Source organism: Neolamprologus multifasciatus, chromosome 8 (assembly GCF_963576455.1).
Source record: "Neolamprologus multifasciatus chromosome 8, fNeoMul1.2, whole genome shotgun sequence".
Lineage (NCBI taxonomy): Eukaryota > Metazoa > Chordata > Actinopteri > Cichliformes > Cichlidae > Neolamprologus > Neolamprologus multifasciatus.
In genome coordinates this window covers 8097652-8110330 of record NC_140446.1, presented here as the reverse complement: position 1 = coordinate 8110330, position 12679 = coordinate 8097652, and the positions used below count along the sequence as shown (strand labels likewise).

General features: G+C 39.7%; 1 long non-coding RNA gene across 3 annotated transcripts in view; it reads left to right on the top strand.

Annotated features, from left to right (window-relative positions):
- The first annotated feature begins 4486 nt into the window (after nucleotides 1–4486).
- LOC146512402 (uncharacterized) overlaps nucleotides 4487–12679 on the top strand; it is a 54691-nt gene continuing 46498 nt past the window's right edge. Inside the window, exons 1-2 of one of the 3 annotated variants that reach the window (XR_014875793.1) lie at nucleotides 4487–6491; nucleotides 6578–6687. This is a non-coding gene — a long non-coding RNA (uncharacterized LOC146512402). Of the gene's footprint in view, nucleotides 6492–6577; nucleotides 6688–12679 lie in introns of those variants that run through there. The other 2 variants (XR_014875794.1, XR_014875795.1) reach the window with 2 other exon arrangements.

The following is a 12679-nucleotide window of genomic DNA, read 5'->3' as shown; positions in this document are numbered from 1 at the left end:
TTCAGGTGACTACATCATGAGGCTCATTGAAAGAAAGCCAATGCTTTCCAGCACTGTCAACAAAGCAAAGGGGGCTCTTTCAGGAATCTAAAATATAACACATATTTAGAGTTATTTGTCTTTTTTTTTCTTTGCTACATAATTACATATATTTTGCTTCATATATTTGATGTCTTCAGTATGAATTTACAATGTAGAAAGTAGTAAAATATAAAGAAAAACTATTACATGAGAAGGTGTGTCCAAGCTTTTGACTAGTAGTGTATATAATTATACTGCGGCACATTGTTTTTAATCAGTTGCATGACTAAAAGTCCTTTCAGTTCTCTGCAGTTGAAATATTACCAGGGTGTAGGGTCACACCTGTTTCAGCTGGAAATGACAAAAAAACACACACACACACACAAAAAAACAAACTATTAATAAATTCACAGTTGCATTCCCTAGCATGGGCAGTTTAATTTTTTTTTTTTTTTTTACTAAGATTACCCAGACACAGAAATATAAGAGCTGTCATTTTTACAACAAAAAAGTTAGGCAATAAGGCATAGGAAACAAATTAAAATGACATGCTTTTGTTAGGTCAAGTGTGCTTGTAGTTATTTGAAGTCGAATTTCTATTTACCATATTGCTAGGATAAAATGCACAGTGGTTGCTGTTTCTCTACCCTGGCTTTCCTTAACTCATATACTGGGTGGCTGTAGCTCAGGTGGCAGAGCAGGTCGGTTAGTCGGTGGTTCGATCCCAAAGGTTGGAGGTTCGATCCCAGACTGCTCCAGGCTGCATCCTTGGGCAAGATACTAACCCCATGTTTGCCTACTGGTAGTGTCCAGCAGCCTCGCCTCTGGCAGTGCGCCCCAGGGCATCGGTGGCTACAATGTAGCTTGCCATCACCAGTGTGTGAATGTGTGTGTGAAAGGGCGAATGACTGAATGTAGTGTAAAGCGCTTTGATGTCTTTAGGGACTAAGTAAAGCGCTATACAAATACAGACCATTTACCATTTACTGACAAATATTCAAGGGAAGACAACAGAGCCAAAAACATACAAGGATATTCATGCACACACCAACAAACAAAGCCAGACAGGCCTAACGTAAAGGTGGAAAAATGAAGGCTGGCGTCATGTGGGGTGCCGATAAGAGTGCCGTTCCCTGCTTTACTCCCTCGGCTCCATATCCATAGCATCTGCTCTGCTCTCATTAATCATGTGAGAGGTGGGCAGGAGGCTGCCAGCTGAAATAAACCTTGATCATCACATGGAGTGCTGCGGACCACATCCTGCCATTTAGCGAAACTGTTTTTGTCGTGTCTCTTCCCCATCTAGCCACAATGCTACACTACCTGTTAGTTTTCCCTCTACACCATGTCACATAGCTGGCTCAACATGGACTCAATGCCATCTGTTGGTGGCTGTCCCCCTATAACCTAGCGGAGAACATGAAGGCTGCCCTGCCCAAATGTGTCAGTTAACTGGGGTTTGACAAACTATCCACCTCCAGTTTATAATAGAGATGGCACGATACCACTTTTTAATGTCCGATACCGATTCCGATATCATAAATTTGGATATCTGCCGATACCGATATGAATCCGATATAGCGTATTTTGTAATCAATAAAACTGTTTTTTATAAATATCTTGCTGCATTTTGTATAAGTTCATACTCAAGTTTTAAAAAACAAGAGACTGAAGCTATTCTGTTATACCTGTATGCAAAAAATACACTCCACTCAAAACATTTTATAGTTCAGCAACACTGATCAATCTAATAAATTTAAACCTACACCATCCTCTCTATTCTGGTATTTTAAAGAGTACTTACCTACCTAACTAATAGGGTTGCCAACTCCCAGTAAAAATATTATGGAACCACCCCCCGCCCTTAATTGATGTAATTAACTTTAATTTAATGCAAGTGTAAAACAAATGCACAGAAATCAATTATTTTTCTACAATAATTAAATAGATTCAACATCTTTCTTCAACAGAATTGCAGACTGCACAGATGGTACCTTCCTAAAGTACTATAGCTTACTAGGGTGTATATTAGACTTATTAGTTACTATATACAATAATGGATTTCTATACATTTAATCAGATGACCACTTTTGTTGTAAGATTCAGATAATTATTTATTCAAAGTTTTTCAATGACATAACAAAGAAAAAATTTTCTTTGTGCCCCCCTTTCCCTGTTAATGCCCAACCTGGCCCCCCACAAAACTTTGCTAGACCCGTCCCTGCACAGTTACCAGCCGTCAGCAACGTAGAAAAGGATCCTGGTGTTATTTGTCTCTCAGAAACAGTTCATAACTTCCCTTCAACTCATTCCTGTCACCTAAAAGGTACTTATCGTACTTATTATTGTCTGAGTACTTCGGTTGTTTTATTGTACTTTTTATATTTTACATTTATATTTATTATTGCATTTTGCACCAAGGGAGTGGCACTCCAATTTCGTTGTACTTTGTACAATGACAATAAAGGCTATTCTATTCTATTCTAAAAGGTAAACCTGTTTTTCCATCACCTGTTCAGCTCTGATGATTCAGTAAGGACATCTCCTGGTTTCATCTTCATGTTTCCCTCTCACCACAAACGGATATCATGACCAGCAGCTTTTACAGCCGTGGCTCCAGCAAACCTCAGCTGATACTAGAAAGTATTATTAAATATATTCTAACAACAGCTTATCAAGCTTAAACGTGCTGCTGTTGTTTATCCGCTGGTCTCCTCTTTCTAGCGCAAAGTGGGCGATAAACAAACAAGACGAGACTTGCGGCAGAAAAGCTGATCAGCTGATCATTGATCAGTTTCATGTTTGAAGTAATAACAGGAGATGAAGGGGGAGTGAATGAGATGAGTAGATGCAACTGCGCTGCAAAGACAGAATAACTCCAGCTTTGTGTCTATTGTTTAATTCTAGCTGAAGTACGGGACAAATCGCTTCCTTTTCACCTCAATATGGAACTCCGATGGCCAGTCCAGCTGTGGCTCAATATATCAGTTGTTAAGCTTAACGTGGAAATACTATGCAAACATTCAGGGATGAACTTACACACTTGCTTTACTTCTCTAGTTTTCGCGAGATGAAATGCCGCGGTTAGGAAGCATGTAGCGAGGCTTCAAATGCTCCAACATACCGCGGACAGGTCTCGCAGACAACAGCCGCTCTATCACGTGACACATACTGCTCCGACGCGCCGAGCTGGGTTACGCCAAGTGATTTTGTGATACTTTGGATCTGATTACATTTTTTATTTCTCTCCGATATCCGAACCAGTAATTTAGGTCAGTATCGGACCCATACGTAATATCGGATCGGTCCATCTCTAGTTTATAATATCCCAAAAGTGTCCATCACAAAACATGAATGATGGTTACAAAATACCCTAAACTTTGATACATTTCCACGGTATCCCCTTGGTGTAACAGGTACTTGTCCTGCATTTTTGTTAATCATTTCAAGGGCAAATAATACTTCTTTTGGGAGACACCATCCATTGCACCTATATACATTAAGAAGCATTTGCTTTTTAACAGAGCTGCAAGTAAGTGTCCTTTTCTAATCTCTCTGACTAACAGCATCTTTTAAAATGCATAATGCATGTGCCTGGCATTCAGACTACTGGTAGCAAAGTAATAGTCCTAAAAAGGAAACATAATATGAGAAGTGTCTGAAACCATCGAATATACCGAGAGGACATTCAGCACAGTGATAACTAGACTCTTGTCACATTTCATAATGTGTCATGTGCAACAGATGTGGTGAGTGTGTGATACCTTTTGGGCCATTGAGAGGGACATGGTGACACCTCACTGGGGCCCTCATCGTCAAACACCTTAGAAGGCTATCATGGACATGACATAATACAGCTAGGAGCCATTTGTATCCAATAATGACAGCTAATAACAAATGTCCATCACAGTGGAGCTACAACTTGATTAGTGTCAAAGCAAGAGAGGCTCTAGAAGGATATGGAAGAATGGCTCGTCATCAACAGTGGAAGTGGCACGGTAATTTATAGCAGATAAATGGTGTGCTTGAAGCCCCAGAGACTGTCATACTTATAATGATGTGTGCTTCAAAGACCAGATAACATCCTTATGATGAAAGTGCATCTCACCATGTGTTATCATAGTAGGGACACATTGTAGTCATCTCCACCGCATTTAGCTTCTGTTCAGCCATTGAGTGCCACTGAGACTGAAGGGATGATTTTAGGGGAGTTTATACTATGGCCTTTATAATCCAAATAAAATTCCATATTTACACTTTTTTTTGCCTGTCCCGTTTGGTTCTTTTGGCATCAGAATTATTGTCTAAAGGCGAGGAAAGATGCCCAACGGATTTACTTTACCAAATTGACCATCCCAGCCTTGCCGTAATGGTCTATTTGATTCACCTTTTATTGTTTTTTTTGTTTTGTTTTTTTTTTCACTTGCTAGATACGGAACAGACTTGAATGAGGAAAAGAAGAGAAGAGAGGAGAAAGGAAGAGGGGGGAAAAACAGCAGAGAAGAGGGATGGGGATAAAGGGCAAAAACACAAAAACCAACCAAATGAGCAGACAAAAAAAAATACATATATCAATCACCTGGATCATCTGTTGAGAAAGAAAAAAGAAAACAAGCAGAAGAAAACGAGAGCAATACAATAAACAACATCACGATGATATATGGGAATATAACAGTAAATACTAAATATTAAACATTATTGTGCAGCACGTAATATCGACAGCGCACAGTGTGCTTTGAGGTAGGAGCCAAAAAGGGTGTAGTTTGTGTGTGTGAGCACCCGTGTGTACACCTGTGAGCATGGACGCGTTTTTTTTAAAAGGTTCCTTCATGTAATGATCTGCTAGAGGGTGTGGGGGGCCACAGCCCCGTCCTCCAGGGCATGAAGCAGATATGGAGGAGATCAAGACCCCAGACATCCAGAGGCCCTCAGAACACAAGAGACCAAGGAAGACCAACAGAGGGGCAGCTGCACCACTATCCCAGAAAGAGCTGAGGAGAGTCCCAGATGAGGGGTCACTCAGCAGCCACGGAGCAGAAGCCAGGGGGGGTTGCAGTGACGTGCCCATGAGCTCCGCCGGCAGCCAGCTGCGCCAGAGTGACCGAGCCCCAGGCCGAGAGGCCGAGCGCACCCCACCCCCGAAGTGGCCCGAGCGAGCCCCAGGCTCCAGGCCCCGATAAGCAGCCACCAAGGAGTGAGCCGGTGTGTACCTGGGCGCCCATCCCCGGACACAAAGAACCACCAACTACACTTTTACTTTAAGTAATTCACATTTCCCTGTACTCGGCAAGGTAGTCTAAACAATTTTGATTTTAGCACATTTGTTTTATTTTCAACTCTTTGGATCACAGATGATTTGTTTACATAAAGTGCACGCTCAAAGTTTCTGTTTTCCTCAAGGACCACAAAACTCCAGTCCTACATATTGATTAGCAGATGCATCTGGGTCCCCGAGCAGTTGTTAAGAATTCAGCTCCGTCTTTTTAATGGAGTAATGCATTTATAATCTATACGCATTCTTTGAATGATTTATTAACAGTTATTTGGTAGGAAATCAATTTTTTCATTAAGTGCTTTTGTTTATTTATTGAACTATTGGGAAAGGTTAAAAATTAATAAGCGGATAATTGCCAACAAAAGCATGGTTTATGCAAGCTGCTTCTATGCACAGTGAAATTCTCCCTGTAGCCTTTATTAAAAAGCTCCACATAGAAATTACTACTTTCCATTACCTCACAGTGATATTCAACATATAAAAACTTCAATGTTTAGTAGGAAAGGTCTTTTTTTTAACTTCATACTTTTTATAGTGTGTTTTTATGTACCTATGTATAGCTCTTTTGTAGTACACAGGCTTAATAGTAGAGAGCAGAGGTTAATCAACTTTGGAATTTTAAAGGGAATTGACGAAAATAATTTTATGGCCATGTTAAGCTAATTTACTTTGTATTCCATGATAAGTGAAACCAATTAAAGGTCATCAAATAAAGTGTCATGATCTGGGTGACCATCTGGTGTTTTTATGCTGCCTCCCTGTGTCTTCCGTGTGGGCGGAGCCTTGAGTCTTCACCTGTTCTGCTCACCTGCTATCCATTGATGACAATCAGCAAGGCTGTGCTTAATATCAGCGCTGTTATCTCTTTTCCTCTAGCTTGTCATCTACCTCATGGGGTAGCCAGGCCTCCTTACTTCTTCTTCATGCTATGTACTTCACCTGATCTTGTTGTGCCTTCACTAATCTTGTCAAGTCACTGTGTAACTCACCTGCAACTCCATAATCTGGAGCCAGTCTCCACAGCAAGATACACTGCAACGCTCCTCTGAACTTAAACAACTCACTCTCATCTGCCTGTCCTCTGCTGTCTTCTGAGGATTATGGGGAAAAACAAGGTCAGAACTTCATTCATTCACGCACCACTTGGATGCTCACCTGGTTACCCCTCCCAGAGCCTTGCACTCTCCACCTGCAAGTAAGTCGCAAATTCAGAGACAGAGTTCCTCCCAGTTGCCGTTCTGTCTAAACTCAGATCCTAACCACACTCTCCCTCTGTTATAGTGCTTCCACATCAGAGATTCCCCACCAGATACAGTCATCTTGTCATTCCTTATCTGTGTTTATAATTAGGCTTGTGAAAACCTTAACACTGTTCAGTTTGTGCCTTTCAAGGAGTTTTTTGTGCGTAATTTTTTTTTTTTCATTATCAAAGTTTGCAAGTAAGTAATGCCTACATGAATAAGATTGCTGAGGCTTTTACAGCAAGGTAGAAACCACTGGTTACTCCAGAACAACAGTGGCAGGGGGGGTGTTTTGTTTTGTTTTTTATTAGACAAAAAATGCCATGAACCTTCCTAGTTCTGGAACTCTTGGTAAAGACAAAACCCAGATTAACTTCTGGCAGAAAGAAAGAGAAAAGTCTTAAATTGTAGGAAACTAGCTAATCATCCAGTGCATACCACGCTATTGGTCAATGCCTGTGCTGAGTGGGGACCCAAACTGACTTGGGCGAAACAAAGTGAGGTTTAAATGACAAAACCATACAAAAAGACCCAAATAAAGTCTAAAGGATCCAAAATATAATCCAAGCCAGGAACACATGGGAGTTGTTTACTACATTACAAGAGAAAGTACAAGGCAAACTGAGGCTTTTAATAGTCACATGAAATAATTAAGGAGATGGGAAACGCAGGGTGCACAGCTGGAACTAATCATGGAAAACAAAAGCAAAACCAAATATAACACACCAGCTTTATTTGTAAAGCACTTTTAAAAAAAACAAACAACCCACAACTGACAAAAATGCTGTATAGACGAATAAATCCGTTAAAACAAGTATAAATTAAAAATACATAAAAAGGCCTTTTTCAGCTAAGAAACATCTCCAAACTGCGAACTTTGTCTAAATCTGAGTTAGAAATGGTTATTCAGGCTTTTATTTCGTCTTGCTTAGATTATTGTAACAGTCTTTTTCTTTGTTTGAGCAAAAGGAATCTGCTGCAAGGCTTTTTACTAAGACACGAGAAAGAGATTACATTACATTACACATTACACCAGTGTTGCGTTCATTGCACTGGCTCCCATTACATTTTAGAATTAATTTTAAAATCTTAGGACTGACTTTTAAAGCTTTGCATTGTGATTCCCCTGCCTACATTTCTGGGCCCGTATCCCTAAAGAATCTTTGTGCAAAAAGTGGCTCCTAGCGGCCAAATTCTAAGAAAATTCTCAGAGTCATGACGTTTTCTTAGAATTTCCCCTAAAAGTGACACGACAATCCCAGTTAATATAAAAGCTATTCCTCAAGATTCCTAGCGCTTAAAAGGGCTCCTAAGGCGAGATCTGCTAAGAGCAGGGAAGAGGACTTTTAGTGGCTTAGGAGTTCCCCTAAGTAGCTGCACAAAATGGCCAACAGAAGAGGCAGGAGAGAAGTCCTGCAAACACTGGATGACAGGGAATTATTGAGACGCTACAGATTGGATCGTGCAGGAATCATGTTTGTGGTGGATCTCCTTAGAGATGCAATTACTTCACCAACTCGACGCCACAACGCTATTACACCGGAGACGAAAGTAATCACAACCCTGAGGTATTTGGCAACCGGGAAAATGCAACAATGCAGCAGTGACTACTTGGGTCTGTCCCAAGTCATCACTGAATTTCTTGAATGTGAAATATTATTTACAATTACAGTCAGCATAAGATTAGAGTGTATAATTATGTTTATTGATTTGAGGGTACATCCTTTGCTCATTATCACCAAAAGCTCATTTCCATCAAACTTGTAGGATCAACCAATCACGGCTTTTGAAATGATGACTCATACCTAGCAACGGGGTCAACCACACCTCCTCACTAAGATAGGATTTTCCATCCATTCCTTGCTCAGAGTTCACTGAAAATGTTCTGGAATCACTTCTAAGCTAAAACTCCTGGCAAGGAATTTTTAGGTTAAATTAGGAGCTCTCTGAGAGGATTCTCAGAATCTTTAGGGATACGGGCCCTGATCTTTTAGAACCCCACGCTCCCTGTCACAGCCTGAGATCATCTAATCAAAGGTTGTCAGTAGTCCCACGAACACGTTTTAAGACCAGAGGTGATAGATCTTTTAGAGCGGTGGCCCCCAGGTTGTGGAATGCTCTCCCTCCATCATTATGTTGCCTTGATTGTATTTATTCTTTTAAAAAGCAGCTTAAGACTCATTTATTTAGATTGACTTTTAATCAGATTTGTGCTGTATGTTTGATTTTTAATGTATTTTATGTATTTCTGTGAAGCACTTTGTGGTTTTTATCCTGTGAAGAGTACTATATAAATAAATTGAATTGAATTGAAAAAAGAGGTGGGTTTTAAGAAAAGATTTAAAAATGGACAGGGAAGAGTCCTGTCTAATGTGAAGAGGCAAATTATTCCACGATTTAGGAGCTGCAAAGGCACGGTCCCCTCTGAGCACTTACTTTCAGGTACACTCAGGAGCAGCTGATCACCTGACCTGAGACAAAAATGAAAAATGAATAAAAATGAATCCAAAAACTTACAAACAACTAGTGGAGTGAAGTAACTGGAGATGAACTTTTGAAGAACCACTAGCCCCCACATAAAGTGCATTACAGTAATCCAGCCGAGTGGTAACAAGGTCATGGATTACTGTCTCAAAGTGCTGCCTAGAAAAATTTGCTTTGTTTTTGGATAACTGCCTGGAAAAAGCTCAATTCGATTTCATTAATATAGCGCCAAATCACAACAGCACCTGCATATGTCTAAAGGAATGGCTTTGATTTCCATGCCACCCTAAGAAATTTCTCTAGATCCACCCCTGTATACAAGATTGAATTGAATTGAATAATCTGGCACCATCTCATCTTAAAGTTCTCGTAGTACCATATCACCCTAATGGAACACTTCACAGAATGCAGGCTTATCTGTGCATCCTAGGGTATTTAAAAGTAGAACAAGAGGCAGAGCCTTCAGCTTTCTGGACCTTCATCTATGGAACCAGTTCCCACTTTGGATTTGGGAGATAAACACCCTTTCTACTTTTAAGATTAGACTTAAAACTTTTTTTAAAAAAAGTATATAAGGCTATACTGTCTGCTCAGATTCAGGCAAATATTTCAAAACTGATTACACAGTACTGCAAAGTGGAAGTTGTTAATGATCCAAAGGGATATGGCAAAAGATACAGATTTGCCCTTCAATGCCGAAGTCAGCCACCTGACCTCAACACATAAGAGCATGGTTTTAAGATACTGAAGATAAAAACAAAAGAAAGTAAACCCACAAACAAGTACCAACTAAAAGGAGCTGCAGTAAAGGCCAAGAAAAGCACCTCAGTGGAGGAAATGAAGCATTTGTTGATGTCCTCTGGTACTAGACTTCCCAAACGGTCATTGACTTCAAAATATGTCCCAATTAATTTTGAAAATAAGTGACTATGTATAATAGTGACTGTAATTCCTAAACAGCTAATGCAATACTTTTGTTAAACCCCTTAAATTAAAGCTAAAGGTCTTTACTTTTTAATTGTATAATTTAAAATCCACCGTGTTGGTGTACAGAGAGAAAATTACAAATTTTGTTCAGAAACCTGCAGCAGGAAGAAAGATGCAATTATAATTGGATTAGGGGTTTTTCTATGTAAAGAGTAAAAGTAGAGACTATGCATGAGCAGCCTTACAACAAGTGAGAAGCTTGTACAAATATCACGCAGCATCTTCTGCCTGAAAACGACTGGACTTCTTTAGGTATCGTGAAGATGTTTCAACTCTCATCCAAGAAGCTTCTTCAGTTCTAAAACCAAATGGTGGAGAGTCCGAGGTATTTAAACTCTAGTGGGGGTTGTCCCTTAAGAGGGTTGTTGACTCACTATTGAGCCCACTATCAATAGTGGGATCATGTACCTCATCACACGAGCCAAGGTGTGAAAAAAGGTGTGGGTCACCATAGGTTTCTGGTAAAACCATTGTGGGATGTTGCCTCACACTATCATGTGACCTGTTGAGATCACCTGACGCAAGATGTGAGTGGGGGTGAGGCACCTGGGAAGGACTCTCAAAACTGCATTGTAGGTGGCAGAAAGCTGATGTCGTAAGCCACCGCCTCTCAGAGATGGTCATTCACAGCAGGCATAGATGGCTTCTTTACTCTGCTTTCAAACCATCTGTCTTATATGTCCAAAATATAAACACTGGCATCCTAGAAAGAGTAGTAGTAGTAATAATAATAATAATAATACATTTTATTTGAAAGCGCCTTTCAAAACACTCAAGGTCACTGTACACAGTAGGAGTGTAGAGTGACCTTTGTCCTTTAGATGCAGATGTACTGCTGAGTCTTGTCCCGTCCAGGTGGCATGGCACACCATGTGCTGTGCCATGCGTTTATGTAGTGGCTGTTTGGGTTCTCCAATGTAGAGGTTTAAGCACTCCTCCCTGTGATACTGGGATTTGGTCCTTGGGATGAACCAGTTTTTGTCTGAGGGTGTGGCTGGGTTGAAGTGCACTGGAAGGTCATGCTGAGTTTCTCTGATAAAACTTCTACATAAGGAATGACACTAGGGTTTGAATACCTTTTTAAATACCTTGGACTCTTCACCGTTTGGTTTTAGAACTGAAGAAGCGTCTGGTTGAGAGGTGATAAAGCTTTACAAAGCTCTTATAGTTTAGTTTTAGTTGTAGTCTTATGTGTCTGTCTGCATACACTTGTCAGCTGGAAAGAAATGGAAGAGGGGTTTTCATCCACTGAGACACACTCCACAAACAAAAAAAATGGCAATAAGACATTGCTTTGGTAACCTATGCATAATATGCTAATAAGCCACATGCTCACGCTCAGCTTAAGCTAATTAGCACTGCAGAGACACCATGTGAGTTAGGATTTGCTTTACTTGTGCTTTATTGTGTTTACATTGTTACCTCATCAAACCAAATTCATCTGGTAGATATCCATTCTTGAAGAATTTCTATCTAAGCACATTCATGGACATGATTCATCTAACAATACAACATTATATATTATTGAAATAACTGAAATTGGAATATAAAAATTGAACAATGATACAAATACAGTGATTTCTAAGAGGTAATTATGTGTTGTGCCGTATAAGGAGGAGCTAAATTAGCCAACAAGTAGAAATGTATTGCTACAAACACTATTTTATTTTTTTATTTTATTTATTTTTATTTATTTAAGTAAAAAGTTATTTATTTTATTTGAGTAAAAAGTTGTTGTTTTTTACTGACACAAAGGAAGGAGCAAGATTACACTGTAGATTGATACTGTCTCGAAAGGAGGTTACAAAAATGATAGTTTGTAAAGCATATACCTAAATGGCATTGGTTGCTGTGGAGACAGACTCCCGACACCATGCATAGGGAAGACAGACTCCCTTACGGATGGTAATTGTTTCTAAATCGCAAAGCTTTGTTTGTAATATTAGAGCATACATGACCTATTTGCTACAATTCTATGGTAGTGGGGTTTTCAACCCACTCAACCTCTCGCTCTTGCTCTCTCTCTCTTCCTCTTTACCTTACTGTGTGCGAGTGTGTGCATATATGCATATGTGTGTGTATCTGAGGCTATATTCAGATAATTTCCTTAAGTGACCTTTAAGTTTTCTAAAAAAGCACAAGCAAAGTACACAAAGTACATATCACAAGACCTTTAAAAGATTGTCTCAGCTGTAATCTTTATCATTAGTTCACAGTGCTGTAGTAAACACTTGTGCTGCATGTATTGGATACCTGGGTCCTTGACCAGATATGCCTCATTCCAGTAGCCAGTTTCTCATCAGTATAGCTTTAGTTATGTATATCTTGCATGTTCTAAGGCCGACTGGAGCAGTCCAAAGTTCAAAGTGGTCCCAAGCACAACATCACATTGCAAGTGTTGTTTCTACATCCTTCATAATTATGATATAAATCCACTTAATGGGGGCTCAGACAGTGGCATGACATAACTGACAAAAGGTCAATCTGACAAGTGTTGCTTTCTTATCTTCCAGTTGGGTTATAAGTGCACGGCTATATTTATGAGATGCTGTTTGAGTTTTGGACATTTTGGGTAAAAGGAGACAGTTTGCCTGCTGCTAACCCACAAAAATGTTCGAGGGTTGAGATGTTAAGATATTAACATGATATTAACTTATACATTACATTTTAT